At 49.0% G+C, this 14,037-nt stretch overlaps 1 protein-coding gene across 1 annotated transcript in view; it reads right to left on the bottom strand.

The window, feature by feature from the left end:
• Positions 1 to 14,037, bottom strand: part of LOC138437650 (apolipoprotein L3-like) — a 228,711-nt gene that overhangs the window by 79,956 nt on the left and 134,718 nt on the right. The window lies entirely within an intron of this gene.

The raw sequence follows: 14,037 nt of genomic DNA, 5'->3' as shown, positions 1-14,037 counted from the left end.
GTGTGCAGGTGTGAGAGAGGGGCAGCCATAAACAGAGGGGCAGAGAGAGAGCACACGCCTCACCCAGGCTGCCTCCACGTTTCACCAGAACTCCTGCAGGAGCTTCCCCTCTCCTCTTGGCCAGAGCCTGGACCTCAGAGGGTGGAGGTTGAGCTTTGGGACCTTGCTCTTTCTTGTCATAAAGAGAATAATTTGTTTTGCTGGAGGTTCACAGGGATATAATGACCTGACATCAAGAAAAAAGGCTCTGACACCAAGAAGGTTGCAACAACTAACCAGGCCCCTCGCTTACCTTTCCCATTAAAGGGCTTTGCTGAGAGCTTCAGGAAGCTTGGGGTTTTTAAGGCCTGAGCCACCTGTCTCTTTGCATGGCCAGGCAATGAACCTTCTTCCATTCCAAACTCCAACATTTTGCTATTGTTCGGCCCGATTGTGTGTTGGGAACATGGATTTGCATTCAATAAAGCAGGCAGCCCAAAGTATTCTGCCAGAGCCTCAGGTCCCTCGAAGGCAGAGCTGGACGCCAGGCTCACTCCATCCCCGGAGGCAGGACTGAGGGGCTGGGGAAAGTGGGCAGGAAGGAGGGAAGGCCCATCCAAGGCCATGCTCTGACCCGGTCACCCATCTGGGATTGCACCTGCCACAACCTTCTGAGGAGCCTTCATGGAATGGCCTCAGGCTGCTCCTCTCCAGGAAGGAAAGGGGGGCATCTGGGTGTTGCTCTCACCCCCACGGGCCTGGTCCACGGGGCACCAACTCTCTGTGTTTCCATGTGGAGCATGTGAGCACCTAACAGGCTCCCATCCCATGGTGACCCCTGTCTCAGGTGAGATCCCTGTGGTTCTGAGCAACAGAAGCTGAGTCTGGCCAAGTGAGCACAGAAGAGGGCCCACTGGAGGGAACCAGGGCAGGTCAGAGAAAGGAAAGAAGCCCCCAAACCTGCATAGTTCAGGAAGGACTGGAAGCAGGACTGGGCCCCCTGCAGGAGCTCACGATCTGTCCCCTGAGGCCCCTGCCCGCAGAGGTGCTTAGGTCCAGGCACCGAGAGTCTCAGAGTCAAAATCCCAGGACACAGAAGAGCTTGGGTTGGGAGACTGTATTCTTGGACCAATAGATCAGGCTGAAGGATGAGAAGGATGAATGGGTAATAAGGACCTGAACCCTGTGGGAAAGTCTCTGGTCAAGAGGCTCCAGATTGAGTGCTTCCTGGATGCACACGGGCCCTCTTCTCAGACCAAAAAAATGACTCTCCTCACCCTGTTTTGGGTCCAAGCATCCCACACACGGCAGTAAGTGCACCACCTTTTCATACGGTTCGCACTGCTCATGTTCCTGGGGTTCTTGTGGCAAGAATACTTTGGCCACCTGATGTGAAGGGACGAGTCACTGGAAAAGAGCCTGATGCTGGGGAAGACTGAGGATTGCTGGCAATTCTGGGCTTTTGGGCAGAAAATTGCCAATACTGGCAATTCCTTGGGGTTTTTTTCAGGCCAGAAGGGTAGCAGACTTATCAGAATTTCAGCCACTTCTATCCGTCCAAGAACTGCAGCTGCCTTCAAGGGAAATCCACAAAAAATGACTATCTGGTCCTTTGCCCATCATTCAATCTGTCTTTGGCTCTCCTCAAAATCTTCCTGTTCTTCTCCTCCTGAGCCCACACGTGGCGGGTTTGCACTCTGTACTTTTGTGTTTTGTACTTTGTACCAGGTCTTGAGTGTGTGGCTGCTGCCTGCAGGAGAGTCTGCTTGTCAGGAGCTTGTCTGAAATGATTTTTGAGCCTTAGTTCTTTCGCTGACTTGTGTGATCTGGAACAAGTCACGTCCCTGCCTTTGCCTGTTTCCCTATGTACATAATAAAATAATAACTCTGCCCCTCTTCAGAAGAATCACATGATAAAAATGTAAATGAATTGCAAATGGCCAAGTGCTCTTCTGATAGAATCATATCCTTCGCTCCTCCTGTCCTTCCACAGGCTCTCCAGGGCCCAGGGTGCCCCTGACCTCTATCCTAGGGAAGCAGGCCCTTACGGGGAGGGAGAACTTGGACCTCGGTGTTCAGCCCACCTCCCACCCCCTTCCCCTTGGACATAAATCAGGCTGGTGAAGATCCCAACTTTAGAGTCAGACCTGGGCTTCTATTTCTCTTTACATCTCTGAGATCTCGGATAAGCCATTTCCCTCTCCTTGATGAGCAAGGCTACCCTTTGCCTCCTCCTTGATGGGTAACCCACTGCTGACACAGTGCTGTTCACAAGCCTCGTGTGGTTCTCGCCCTCTGCTTCCACATCTGGCCTGGCAACGCTTGTACTCCTGCGCTTGCTCCTCTGGCTCCTAAGTATGTTAGGTCACTCTTGACTTTGAACTGCCTCTTTACAAAAAAGCAATCCTGTTACTCCAGTCACCTAAAGCAGTGTTATCTGAGCCCCCGTGTCCACTGCAACCTTTGTGAGAAATGCACGTGGGCAGAGACATCCACAGGTGAGGTCCTTCAGGGCTGAGTTTCTGCATTTCTCTGCAAGTCTGACTCTTTACCTGCTCCTTGCTGGCCCCCACCTGCCCCCTCTTGGCGCCCCCCTACCCTCACTCTCCCTGCACCAGGAGGAGGCTGCCCACGGATCATCAGGGCCGACCCCCGCTCCAGGCCCCTCCCCCTGCCTTGGCCTTGCTTCAGGGCTCCATGGTGGCCCCATGGTCAGCAGCAAGCTCTCATCCTCTGGATCGAAGCTCTGGAGCTCTGCAGCAACCTGTACCGCATCGGCCAGAGCAAGGTCTTCTTCCAGGCCACCACGCTGGCCCACCTGGAGGAAGAGCAGGACCTGAAGATCACGGACGTCATCATCAGCTTCCAGGCCTGCTGCAGCAGCTACCTGGCTAGGAAGTGAGTCCCAGTACGCCCACACCTTACTCGGGACCCCCAGCTCTCCTGAAACAGAGGGCACTGAGGAAGCGGGGCATGGGCGCCCTCATGCCGGCAGGTGTCCCCCACGGAGGCCACGTGGCTTTCCCTGCCCCCTGCTTCCTGGATTTCTGCCAGAGGTTGAAAGTGAGCAGGAGGGAGGGGTGACTGTGCTCAGATTTTACCTCCAGGAAAACCCCTGGCCACCGCCTTTCCTCCTTGTGTGCCTCCTGTAGGGGAGACACCCAGAGCCGGCTGTCCCCAGAGGACCCCTAGCTCCAGGGAGGAGGCGCCCTTAAGTCCTGACAGCTCCTGTGGGGTCAGGGGCAGGCTCGTGCAGGACAGCAGGAGGGGCAGCTGCACGTTTGCGCCTTGACCCCTCTGTGTCAGTGCCTCTAGCCTGAGCCCTGAGCGCTGGGGAGAGAGCGTGAGAGTGTGGTGTTTGGATAGATGGATGTTTGCAGGACATGAGCTGCTGATATTCTTCTGCCCAACGACAGTGGTTTTCTGAGTTGCTTGAAGAAAGCCCCCGCCTCTCCCCAGGCCACGGCTGCCTTATCTGCAAAATCAGATCAAACTCCTGGCCTTTGTTACGGGTGATTGTAAGACCAAATTGCAGTGTGTGGGCCTCAGGGAATAACACGCATCACTGACCGTCCCTCAGAACCTGGGGGAGGTGGCCATGATGGCCAGGGACATCTCTTAGGATGAAGCAACCAACGGAAGGTCAGGGGAGGCCCACGGCAGCCTCTCTGCTTGGGGGCAAAGAAGAAAAAGTCCAACAGCTGCTGAGCTGCAAGACCCTCAGGCTGTTACCTTTTCTTCTCCATTTCTTTGTAAAACAGAGCCAGCACTCCTAGAGCTGACGTGAGATTCAACAGGAAAGGCGTGGACGGTGCAGGCACAGCACCTGGCACTCGCTCTGCCCCCGTCCACAGAGGCTCTTTGCTCAGGAACAAAACGGAGGCAGGGCCAGCTCTCCGTTGTAGACTTCTCTGAGTCGCCACGACACTGGTTTTCTGAGAAAAGTCCTCCATTTGGAGAGAAAATATCAAGTTGTCAGATGGAGATAAGCCAGGGGAGAAAAGGCAGTGTGCTCTCAGCCCTCCCCACGAACTGCTGCGTCCACCTAATGGCAGTGACCACCAAGGCCAGGCTCCTCCTATGAGCCACTGGGACCAAAGACACTAGTTCCGTCCCTCCCAGCAGGGCTAAGTCGAGAGGGATCTGGTCAAAAGGGGTGGGAGGGGCATGGACAGAGTGTCAGAGGAATGGCCTGAGGCCCCTCACCCAGGTACCATGGGAGCAAGGCAGGGGACTGTGGACTCCACAGGGGAAGGTCCTAGAGGGCTTCTCAGAGGAGGTGATGTCAGATTTGGGCTTCGCTGCATGAACATGCTCTTCTAGGTGGTTGCAGCAGGTGACCCTAGCAGAAGGTCCTCTGTAAGTAAGTGCCTGGAGTCCGCATGGACGTGACACTCAGCAGCAGCAGTATGACCAGTATACAGTGAGCGGGTGGCATCTTCTGGTATTGGGTCCCATGCTGGTGGCATGAAAGTGAATAAGGCAAGCAGGCTAGCGAGTGTGGGTGGGTAGAGAAGGCAGAGGGGCCTGGCAAGAAGCCTATGGGCTGAGACCAAGGGCCTCACAGTGTGTTGGTGGCAGGTCTTTTTTCAAGGAGCACAGAGCAGGATGAAATGAGCCAAGAATGACCTAGAATGTCAAGACTGGGCTTGTTTCTCTAAGGGGAGCAGTGGGAGGGTGGGAAAAGCCCAGGGTGGGGCCTGGTGGGCAGAGTATTTGATGCAAGTGACTCAGAATTGAGTGTGTTCAATTTCCCTCTTCGGTTCTCTGGGTTTATCTGGACCCACAGGATGTGTGGTTTATTGCAGAGACACACAGCTTGTGGCTACACCTGCAATGCTGAGAACAACTGGATCTGTTCACACTCAGCCAGAGAAGATTCCTGGGTTATCAGGGAAGTAGGATCCCCACCCATCTCCCCATCCTCACAACCGCCTGAGAAAAGGATGATTGTCACTAGTTGACAGAAGAAGGAATGGAAGCTCAGAGAAGTGAGGTCATGGCCGAGGCGGCAGGTAAGCAGGGGCAGAGCCTGCATGTGGAGGCAGGTGTGCTTGGCAGCTTCCTCCCTCCCCTGGGCCCCTGGACAGCACAGAGGGAGGGCGACACCTGCTCAGGTGGGCTCAGCTTGGAAGATGGGCTCCTGAGACGAGAGCCGATACCCCAGAAGGAAGAGGTATGTGGCAGGTGCTCAGCCCTTTGGGAAACTGGAGGAAACGGAGGGGGTGGAGGAGGAAAGAGGAGTCAGAGCCTCTCCTGCTGTGGCCTGGCCACCTTGAGCCTGCCCGCAGGTGCTGCGCTGCAGCTGATGGAGGAAAGGGTTCCTCTTGAGATACAAGGAATCCAGGTTTATCCTCACCTTGTCTCTTGAATGCCTGCTTAGTGCCAGTCCCTGCGGGGGATACTGAGGCCTGAGAGGAGAGGAACAGGAGAGCAAGTGGGGAGACGCAGGGCTTGCTACACAAGGCCCATATTATGATCCCGGTTTATAATTTAAAGACGAAAAGTCACGCTGTGAACACATCAGTATAACAGGAGGGACATGGGCTTTGATCTTTGTGTTTTACAGGTAAAAACAATGCTGGAAACTTTTGGGTTACTAAAACCATGTTCCCCTCTCACATATCCATGTCAGAAAGTCAGAGTGGGCCTCCACTCTGCCCATGGAGAGCTGTGTGACACTGGGCAATCACCTCCCCTGGAATTGTTTCTTCAGTTTCTTTCTCTTTTTTAAATCTTATTATTTAACTTTTTATTTTTTATAAGCATATAGCTGATTAACATTGCTGTGATAGTTTCAGGTGGACAGCAAAGGGACTTGGCCATACAGATACATGTATCTGTTCTCCTACAAACTCCCCTCCTATCCAGACAGCCACATAACGTTGAGCTGAATTCCATGTAAACCAATACAGTATTGTGAAGTAAAAAATAATAATAATAATTTAAAAAAGATAAATGCACATCAAAAAGCATGTTTTATTTGTTGGTGGGGTAAAGAATGAGGGGAAAGGACAGATAGGGAGTTTTGAATGGACATGTATACACACCAATATTTAAAATGGATAATCTTCAGTTTCTTACTCAAATTTTTAATATATATATGTATATACTTTTTTTAAAATTTGAGTGTGTCAGGTCCTAGTTGAAACAAATGGGGTGAGTTGCTCCGTAGCATGTGGGATCTTAGTTCCTTGACCAGAGAGCAAACCGTGTGCCCTACATTGCAAGGCGATTTAACCACTGAACCACCAGGGAAGTACCGTTACTAAATTTTAAAAACTGGTTTCAGTCTTTTTCTGTGGATTTTAGTCTCTCTTGTGTGAATTTTCACCTTGTTGACTCCCAGTTCAGTTCAGTTCAGTCTCTTAGTTGTGTCCGACTCTTTGCGACCCCATGAATTACAGCACACCAGAGCTCCCTGTCCATCACCAACTCAGACTCACCTCCATCGGGTCGGTGATGCCATCCAGCCATCTCATCTTCTGTCGTCCCCTTCTCCTCCTGCCCCCAATCCCTCCCAGCATCAGAGTCTTTTCCAATGAGTCAACTCTTCACATGAGGTGGCCAAAGTACTAGAGTTTCAGCTTTAGCATCATTTCTTCCAAAGAACACCCAGGACTGATCTCCTTTAGAATGGTCTGGTTGGATCTCCTTGCAGTCCAAGGGACTCTCAAGAGTCTTCTCCAACACCACAGTTCAAAAGCATCAATTCTTCAGCACTCAGCTTTCTTCACAGTCCAACACTCACATCCTTACATGACCACTGGAAAAACCATAGCCTTGACTAGACGGACCTTTGTTGACAAAGTAATGTCTCTGCTTTTGAATATGCTATCTAGGTTGGTCATAACTTTCCTTCCAAGGTGTAAGCGTCTTTTAATTTCATGGCTGCAATCACCACCTGCAGTGATTTTGGAGCCCCCCAAAATAAAGTCTGACACTGCGTCCCCATCTATTTCCCATGAAGTGATAGGACCAGATGCCATGATCTTCGTTTTCTGAATGTTGAGCTTTAAGCCAACTTTCTCACTCCCCTCTTTCACTTTCATCAAGAGGCTTTTTAGTTCCTCTTCACTTTCTGCCATTAGGGTGGTGTCATCTGCATATCTGAGGTTATTGATATTTCTCCCAGCAATCTTGATTCTAGCTTGTGCTTCCTCCAGCCCAGCATCTCTCATGATGTACTCTGCATATAAGTTAAATAAGCAGGGTGACAATATACAGCCTTGATGTACTCCTTTTCCTATTTGGAACCAGTCTGTTGACTCTAGGTATTGCAAACAGTGTCTGCTGGTCTCTCCTTGTAATCTGACCTGGTTTATGGTGTCCTTTGCATGTTGTAATATTTAGAGGACAAATAATCAGACTTTCCTTTATGGCTTGTGGGATTTGTGTCTTGACTAGAAAGGTTTCCTCAGTCAATCTTATTTTTAACACTTTTTTTCTAGGGCCTTTGTAGTGTGTTCTTTCTGGCTTACATTTAGATCTCATTGGGACTTGGTGATTGATTGATTAGAAGCTTTTTCTTTCTTCCTCTTCCTCCTCCTCCTTCCCCTTTCTCCTTTCCTCCTTCTTCTTATTCAAGCAGGACATATTTAATGGGTACTTTTCTCAGTCATGGAGAAGGAAGTGGCAGTCCACTCCAGTACTAATGCCTGGAAAATCCCATAGACAGAGGAGCCTGGTAGGCTACAGTCTATGGGATCACAAAGAGTTAGACACAACTGAGCGACTTCACTTTTTCACTTTCTCAGTCAAGGTCTTCCCAGGTGGCGCTCGTGGTAAAGATCTCGCCTGTGAATGCAGGAGACGTGAGAGATGTGGGTTCAATCCCTGGGTCGGGAAGATCCCCTGATGAAGGACAAGGCAACCCTCTCCAGTACTCAGTCAGAAAGGAGCACACCCTTGCTTGTGTCTTCAAAGCAGCCTTCATGGCAGTCAGGGTATGACTCCACTCTCTTCCCCCAAAGTCCCCAGCAGCAGTTAGGGAAAGAGAGCGAGAGGCTGGAGGGAGCTGGGCCCACAGCCACGCTTGGCCCTGGATTACAATATGGGGCGTTCTCTGTTAGTCTCTGATAAGCCACTTCCTGGAAAGGGTATTTCTGGGAAACAGGAGGACTTTGGAGAAGCCTGTCCCAGGCTTTGGAATGTCTGAATCAAGGGTCAGGCATGTATCAGATTTTAGATAAGTCCCATGTTTTCCCACAATTCTCTCTTCCTCTCCTCATGTAATAATATCTTGGCTGGAGTCAGGAGACATGAGGAAATACAGGTGTTTCCTACCACCTGAATGTACAGGGTTTCTATGAAAATTTTGCAAATCAAAATGGCATAGAGCATAGACAATCTAGGTCTCACATCACAGTTTATTGGCAGAGGCTAATCTTTTGGAAAGCAGGGGATGCCTATAAAGGGAATACACTCAGAAATCTGATAATACTGTCTGTCAGAAAGAGCTTTTCATCCAGACAGACAGGGAAAACGTATGGAATTCCTGCGCTGCAGGTTAAGCAGGGACTGTGCTGTGTCTTTGAGAAGCTGGATGTTTCATGACCCCATAAGGGGTCCCTCCACCTCATATTTTCATATTGTTCATGGGGTTCTCAAGGCAAGAATACTGAAGTGGTTTGCCATTCCCTTCTCCAGTGGACCACATTCTATCAGACCTCTCCACCACAACCCACCCCAAGTTTGGGTGGCCCCAAACTAAGCATGGCTTAGTTTCATTGAGTTAGACAAGGCTGTGGTCCATGTGATTAGATTGACTAATTTTCTGTGATTATGGTTTCAGTATGTCTGCCCTCTGATGCCCTCTGGCAAACCTACTATCTTATTTGGGTTTCTCTTACCTTGGGTGTGGGCTATCTCTTCATGGCTGCTTCAGCAAAGCACCGCCCCTGTTCCTTACCTTGGACAAGGGGTTATCTCCTCATGGCAGCCCCTCCTGACCTTGAACTTGGAGTAGCTCCTCTCAGCCCTCTTGCTCCCACGCAGCCACCGTGGTGCAGTATGATAAGATACTGAAAGAGGAACTCCCCAGGTCAGTAGGTGCCCAATATGCTACTGGAGATCAGTGGAGAAATAACTCCAGAAAGAAAGAAGGGATGGAGCCAAAGCAAAAACAACACCCAGTTGTGGATGTGACTGGTGAAAGAAGCAAGGTCCGATGCTGTAAAGAGCATAGGAACCTGGAATGTCAGGTCCAAGAATCAAGGCAAATTGGAAATAGTCAAACAGGAGATGGCAAGAGTGAACGTTGACATTCTAGGAATCAGCGAACTAAAATGGACCGTAATGGGTGAATATAACTCAGATGACCATTTTATCTACTACTGTGGGCAGGAATCCCTCAGAAGAAATGGAGTAGCCATCATAGTCAACAAAAGAGTCCAAAACGCAGTACTTGGATTCAGTCTCAAAAACAACAAAATGATCTGTTTGTTTCCAAGGCAAACCATTCAGTATCACAGTAATCCAAGTATATGCCCCAACCATTAAGGATGAAGATGCTGAAGTTGAACAGTTCTATGAAGACCTGCAAGACTTTTTAGAACTAACACTCAAAAAAGATGTCCTTTTCATTATAGGGGACTGGAATGCAAAAGTAGGAACTCAAAAAACACCTGGAGTAACAGGCAAATTTGGCCTTGAAGTATAGAATGAAGCAGGGCAAAGGCTAATAGAGTTTTGCCAAGAGAACACACTAGTCATAGCAAACACCCTCTTCCAACAACACAAGAGAAGACTCTACTCATGGAAGTCACCAGATGGTCAACACCAAAATCAGATTGATTTTATTCTTTGCAGCCAAAGATGGAGAGGCTCTATATAGTCAGCAAACACAAGACCAGGAACTGACTGTGGCTCAGATCATGAACTCCTTATTGCCAAACTCAGACTTAAATTGAAGAAAGTAGGGAAAGCCACTAGACCATTCAGTTCAGTTCAGTTCAGTTCAGTGGCTCAGTCAAGTCCAACTCTTTGCGACCCCATGAATTGCAGCACACCAGGCTTCCCTGTCCATCATCAACTCCCAGAGTTCACTCAGATTCATGCCCATCAAGTCAGTGATGCCATCCAGCCATCTTATCCCCTGTCGTCCCCTACTCCCCCTGCCTCCAGTCCCTCCCAGCATCAAAGTCTTTTCCAATGAGTCAACTCTTCACATGAGGTGGCCAAAGTACTGGAGTTTCAGCTTCAGCATCATTCCCTCCAAAGAAATCCCAGGGATGATCTCCTTTAAAATGGACTGGTTGGATCTCCTTGCAGTCCAAGGGACTCTCAAGAGTCTTCTCCAACACCACAGTTCAAAAGCATCAGTTCTTCAGTGCTCAACCTTCTTCACAGTCCAACTCTCACATCCATACATGACTACTGAAAAAGCCATAGCCTTGACTAGACAGACCTTAGTTGGCAATGTAATGGCTTTGCTTTTGAATAAGCTATCTAGGTCGATCATAACTTTCCTTCCAAGGAGTAAGCGTCTTTTAATTTCATGGCTGCAGTCACCACCTGCAGTGATTTTGGAGCCCCCCCAAAATTGTCTGACACTGTTTCGCCATCTATTTCCCATGAAGTGATGGGACCGGATGCCATGATCTTCGTTTTCTGAATGTTGGCTTTAAGCCAACTTTTTCACACTCCTCTTTCACTTTCATCAAGAGGCTTCTTAGTTCCTCTTCACTTTCTGCCATAAGGGTGGTGTCATCTGCATGTCTGAGGTTATTGATATTTCTCCCAGCAATCTTGATTCCAGCTTGTGCTTCTTCCAGTCCAGCGTTTCTCATGATGTACTCTGCAATGAAGTTAAATAAGCAGGGTGACAATATACAGCCTTGATGTACTCCTTTTCCTATTTGGAACCAGTCTGTTGTTCCATGTCCAGTTCTAACTGTTGTTTCCTGACCTGCATACAGATTTCTCAGGAGGCAGGGCAGGTGGTCTGGTATTCCCATCTCTTGAAGAATTTTCCACAGTTTCTTGTGATCCACACAGTCAAAGGCTTTGGCATAGTCAATAAAGCAGAAATAGATGTGTTTCTGGAACTCTCTTGCTTTTTCCATGATCCAGCAGATGTTGGCAATTTGATCTCTGGTTCCTCTGCCTTTTCTAAAACCAGCTTGAACATCAGGATGTTCGCAGTTCATGTATTGCTGAAGCATGGCTTCGAGAATTTTGAGCATTACTTTACTAGCATGTGAGATGAGTGCAATTGTGCGATAGTTTGAGCGTTCTTTGGCATTGCCTTTCTTTGGAACTGGGATGAAAACTGACCTTTTCTAGTCCTGTGCCCACTGCTGAGTTTTCCAAATGTGCTGGCATATTGAGTGCAGCTCTTTCACAGCATCATCATTCAGGATTTAAAATAGCTCAACTGGAATGCCATCACCTCCACTAACTTTGTTTGTAGTGATGCTTTCTAAGGCCCACTTGACTTCACATTCCAGGATGTCTGGCTCTAGGTGAGTGATCACACCATCCTGATTATCTGGGTTGTGAAGCTCTTTTTTGTACAGTTCTGTGTATTCTTGCCACCTCATCTTAATATCTTCTGCTTCTGTTAAGTCTATACCATTTATGTCCTTTATCGAGCCCATCTTTGCATGAAATGTTCCCTTGGTATCTCTAATTTTCTCAAAGAGATCTCTCGTCTTTCCCATTCTGTTGCTTTCCTCTATTTCTTTGCATTGATCACTGGAGAAGGCTTTCTTATCTCTTCTTGCTATTCTTTGGAATTCTGCATTCAAACGCTTATATCTTTCCTTTTCTCCTTTGCTTTTCACTTCTCTTCTTTTCACAGCTATTTGTAAGGCCTCCCCAGACAGCCATTTTGCTTTTTTGGATTTTAGTTGGGTTTTCCTTCCATCAAGCAAGATGAAGGTACAAACCTCTAAGAGAGTGGTGAAGATTAAGTCCCATTCCCAATGAAACACACATGGAACTTTCTAGAAAGGAGTCCGAAGAGAATTAGAGATCAGAGTAGATGAAACAAGGACCTCATTGCCCTTGAGGAACTATATTCCCTTTCACTTAATTTGGGAATAATAAGATCTGACATAGAAAAAAAGAATGCAAGCAAAGTTTTATATAGGAAGAGTGTTGCTTACACTATTATTTACATAAACAATTAGAAACAAGCTAAAGTTCAACAGTCAGCAGAGGACAGTAGAGAGGACTTGGCCCTATCCAGGTTCAGAGCATCCAGGGCAGGGCTGGGCGGACTCCAGGCCCTTGTGGCATAAAGGCTCTTGCAGAAACAAGGAGGGAGTGGGCTGTGGGAGCTGTGTTCCTGATAAAGCAGGAACTTTATCAAGGCAGAGGCTCAAGCAAAGGAAGGAAGTTATCATTTGGGAATAAAAAGAGTCACTTGCCAACTAACAGCTATCCACAAACAAATATTTTTCTATATTAAAGGGAGTGCGAGCTCAGTCCCTTTTTGTGAACTGGGGACTGTAGCCCACCAGGCTCCTCTGTCCAGGCAAGAATACTGGAGTGGGTTCCAATTCCTCCTCCAGGGGATCTGAGTTCTCAACTCGGGTATCCAATCTGAGTCTCTTGCATCTTCTGCCTTGGCAGGCAGATTGTTTACCACTGGGTCACCTGGGAAGCCCACTTTAAAGGCAGTAGAGCATAGTCATCACAAACCTGGGATTTGGATGAGAAAGGCTTGAGTTCAAGTCCAGGCTCTGGCACCAGCATGAAAACTTGGACTAACGGAAGTTCTGGTGAATTTCAGGAGCCTGCATGTCATAAACTCTGGATCAGTATTAGTTATTACCGAAGAATAAAGAAAATGTTCCCAACCTCATGGAATGTCCAGAGTATTCCTTCCTATCAGTTCTTGATTTTATTGCTCCTGTGACTTCACAGATGGCTGTCTCCTCTCTGATTACCTTCTCCTTGTGCCCCAACAGGACTCTGACTTGGAGGAGCTGGTGGGAGGTGAGTGACTTTCCTTAACCAGTGGCCAGCAGAGCCCAGGAGACAGAGAACCATGCTGGGTTAAGTCCCTTGTGGCCCTGTTGGCCGTCCCAGGGGAACCCACCAGAGACATTGCCCCTCACTGCTCTCTGCAGCCACTGCTCTCTGCAGCCACTGCTCACTGGTGATGGAGCCTACCACACGTTTTCTCATCCCCAAGGGTGAAGCCAGACCTCCTTCAAGCCTGATTCAGATAAAGAGCTGAAGGGACATCTGTGAAACCCTGCTGCTGCCACCAACGAGCTTTAACATCTACCCCCCCAGGCAATCGGCTGCCTCTTCTCTGGGCAGTTCCTACTTGTGACCTAGAATTGAGGGTGGTGGCTCCAGGCAGAGTTAACATGCAGAGGAATCAAGAACCAAGAAGGGGATGTGTATGTATCCTGGAGCTCCCCAGAGGGGTCACGTATAATTCCCCCAATGAGGGTGTGTCCACAGATCCTCTTTCCCAGTCCTCTCCTTGGGGAGCCACTTTCAAGGTGATCACTTCCTCCCCCACTGCCCTCTCGCAAGTGACTCAGAAGTGAGGCCAGGACAGCCCATGGGGAGGGGGAGAGCAGAGGGAGTCCCCAAGGCCAGGCAGGGCAGCAAGGGGGACCCCCAGCATCCCTGGAGCTCCTCCTGCCATCTCCCTTTGCCTGAGCCTCCTCCTGCTCCCAGAGCCTGGGGCACCACCACAGACATCATTCCTTCAGCTCTCACCCTGCCGCCTGCCCAGCTACTCTGCAAGAGTCAGCGGACAGTGAACTGAACCCTAGTCTGCCTTTGCCACCTACCACCTGGAGGGGAGGGGTGATAGGGTTGTTCACAAGGTCACATCTGGTTCCACCCCTTCTCTAGCTGGTGGATCCCCTCCCCTGCCCATTCTGAGTGTCTCTGGTTAGGATCCTCTCACATAGTGGTCTTACTCAATGGTGGGTGGTCCTAAACCCTTTCTTAAAATTAGGTAACATTGGTTTATCATGTTCTAGAAGTTTCTTGTGAACAACGCTGTGCTTCTACTTCTGTGTATGCTGCAGTGTGCTGCTGTAGTCTCTGCTTAGATGCTCAATCGTTTTGACTCTTTGCAACCCC

This window comes from Ovis canadensis, chromosome 3 (assembly GCF_042477335.2).
Source record: "Ovis canadensis isolate MfBH-ARS-UI-01 breed Bighorn chromosome 3, ARS-UI_OviCan_v2, whole genome shotgun sequence".
Taxonomy (NCBI): domain Eukaryota; kingdom Metazoa; phylum Chordata; class Mammalia; order Artiodactyla; family Bovidae; genus Ovis; species Ovis canadensis.
Note: the sequence above shows the minus strand (reverse complement) of the source record. Positions and strands in the feature narration are given on the sequence as shown.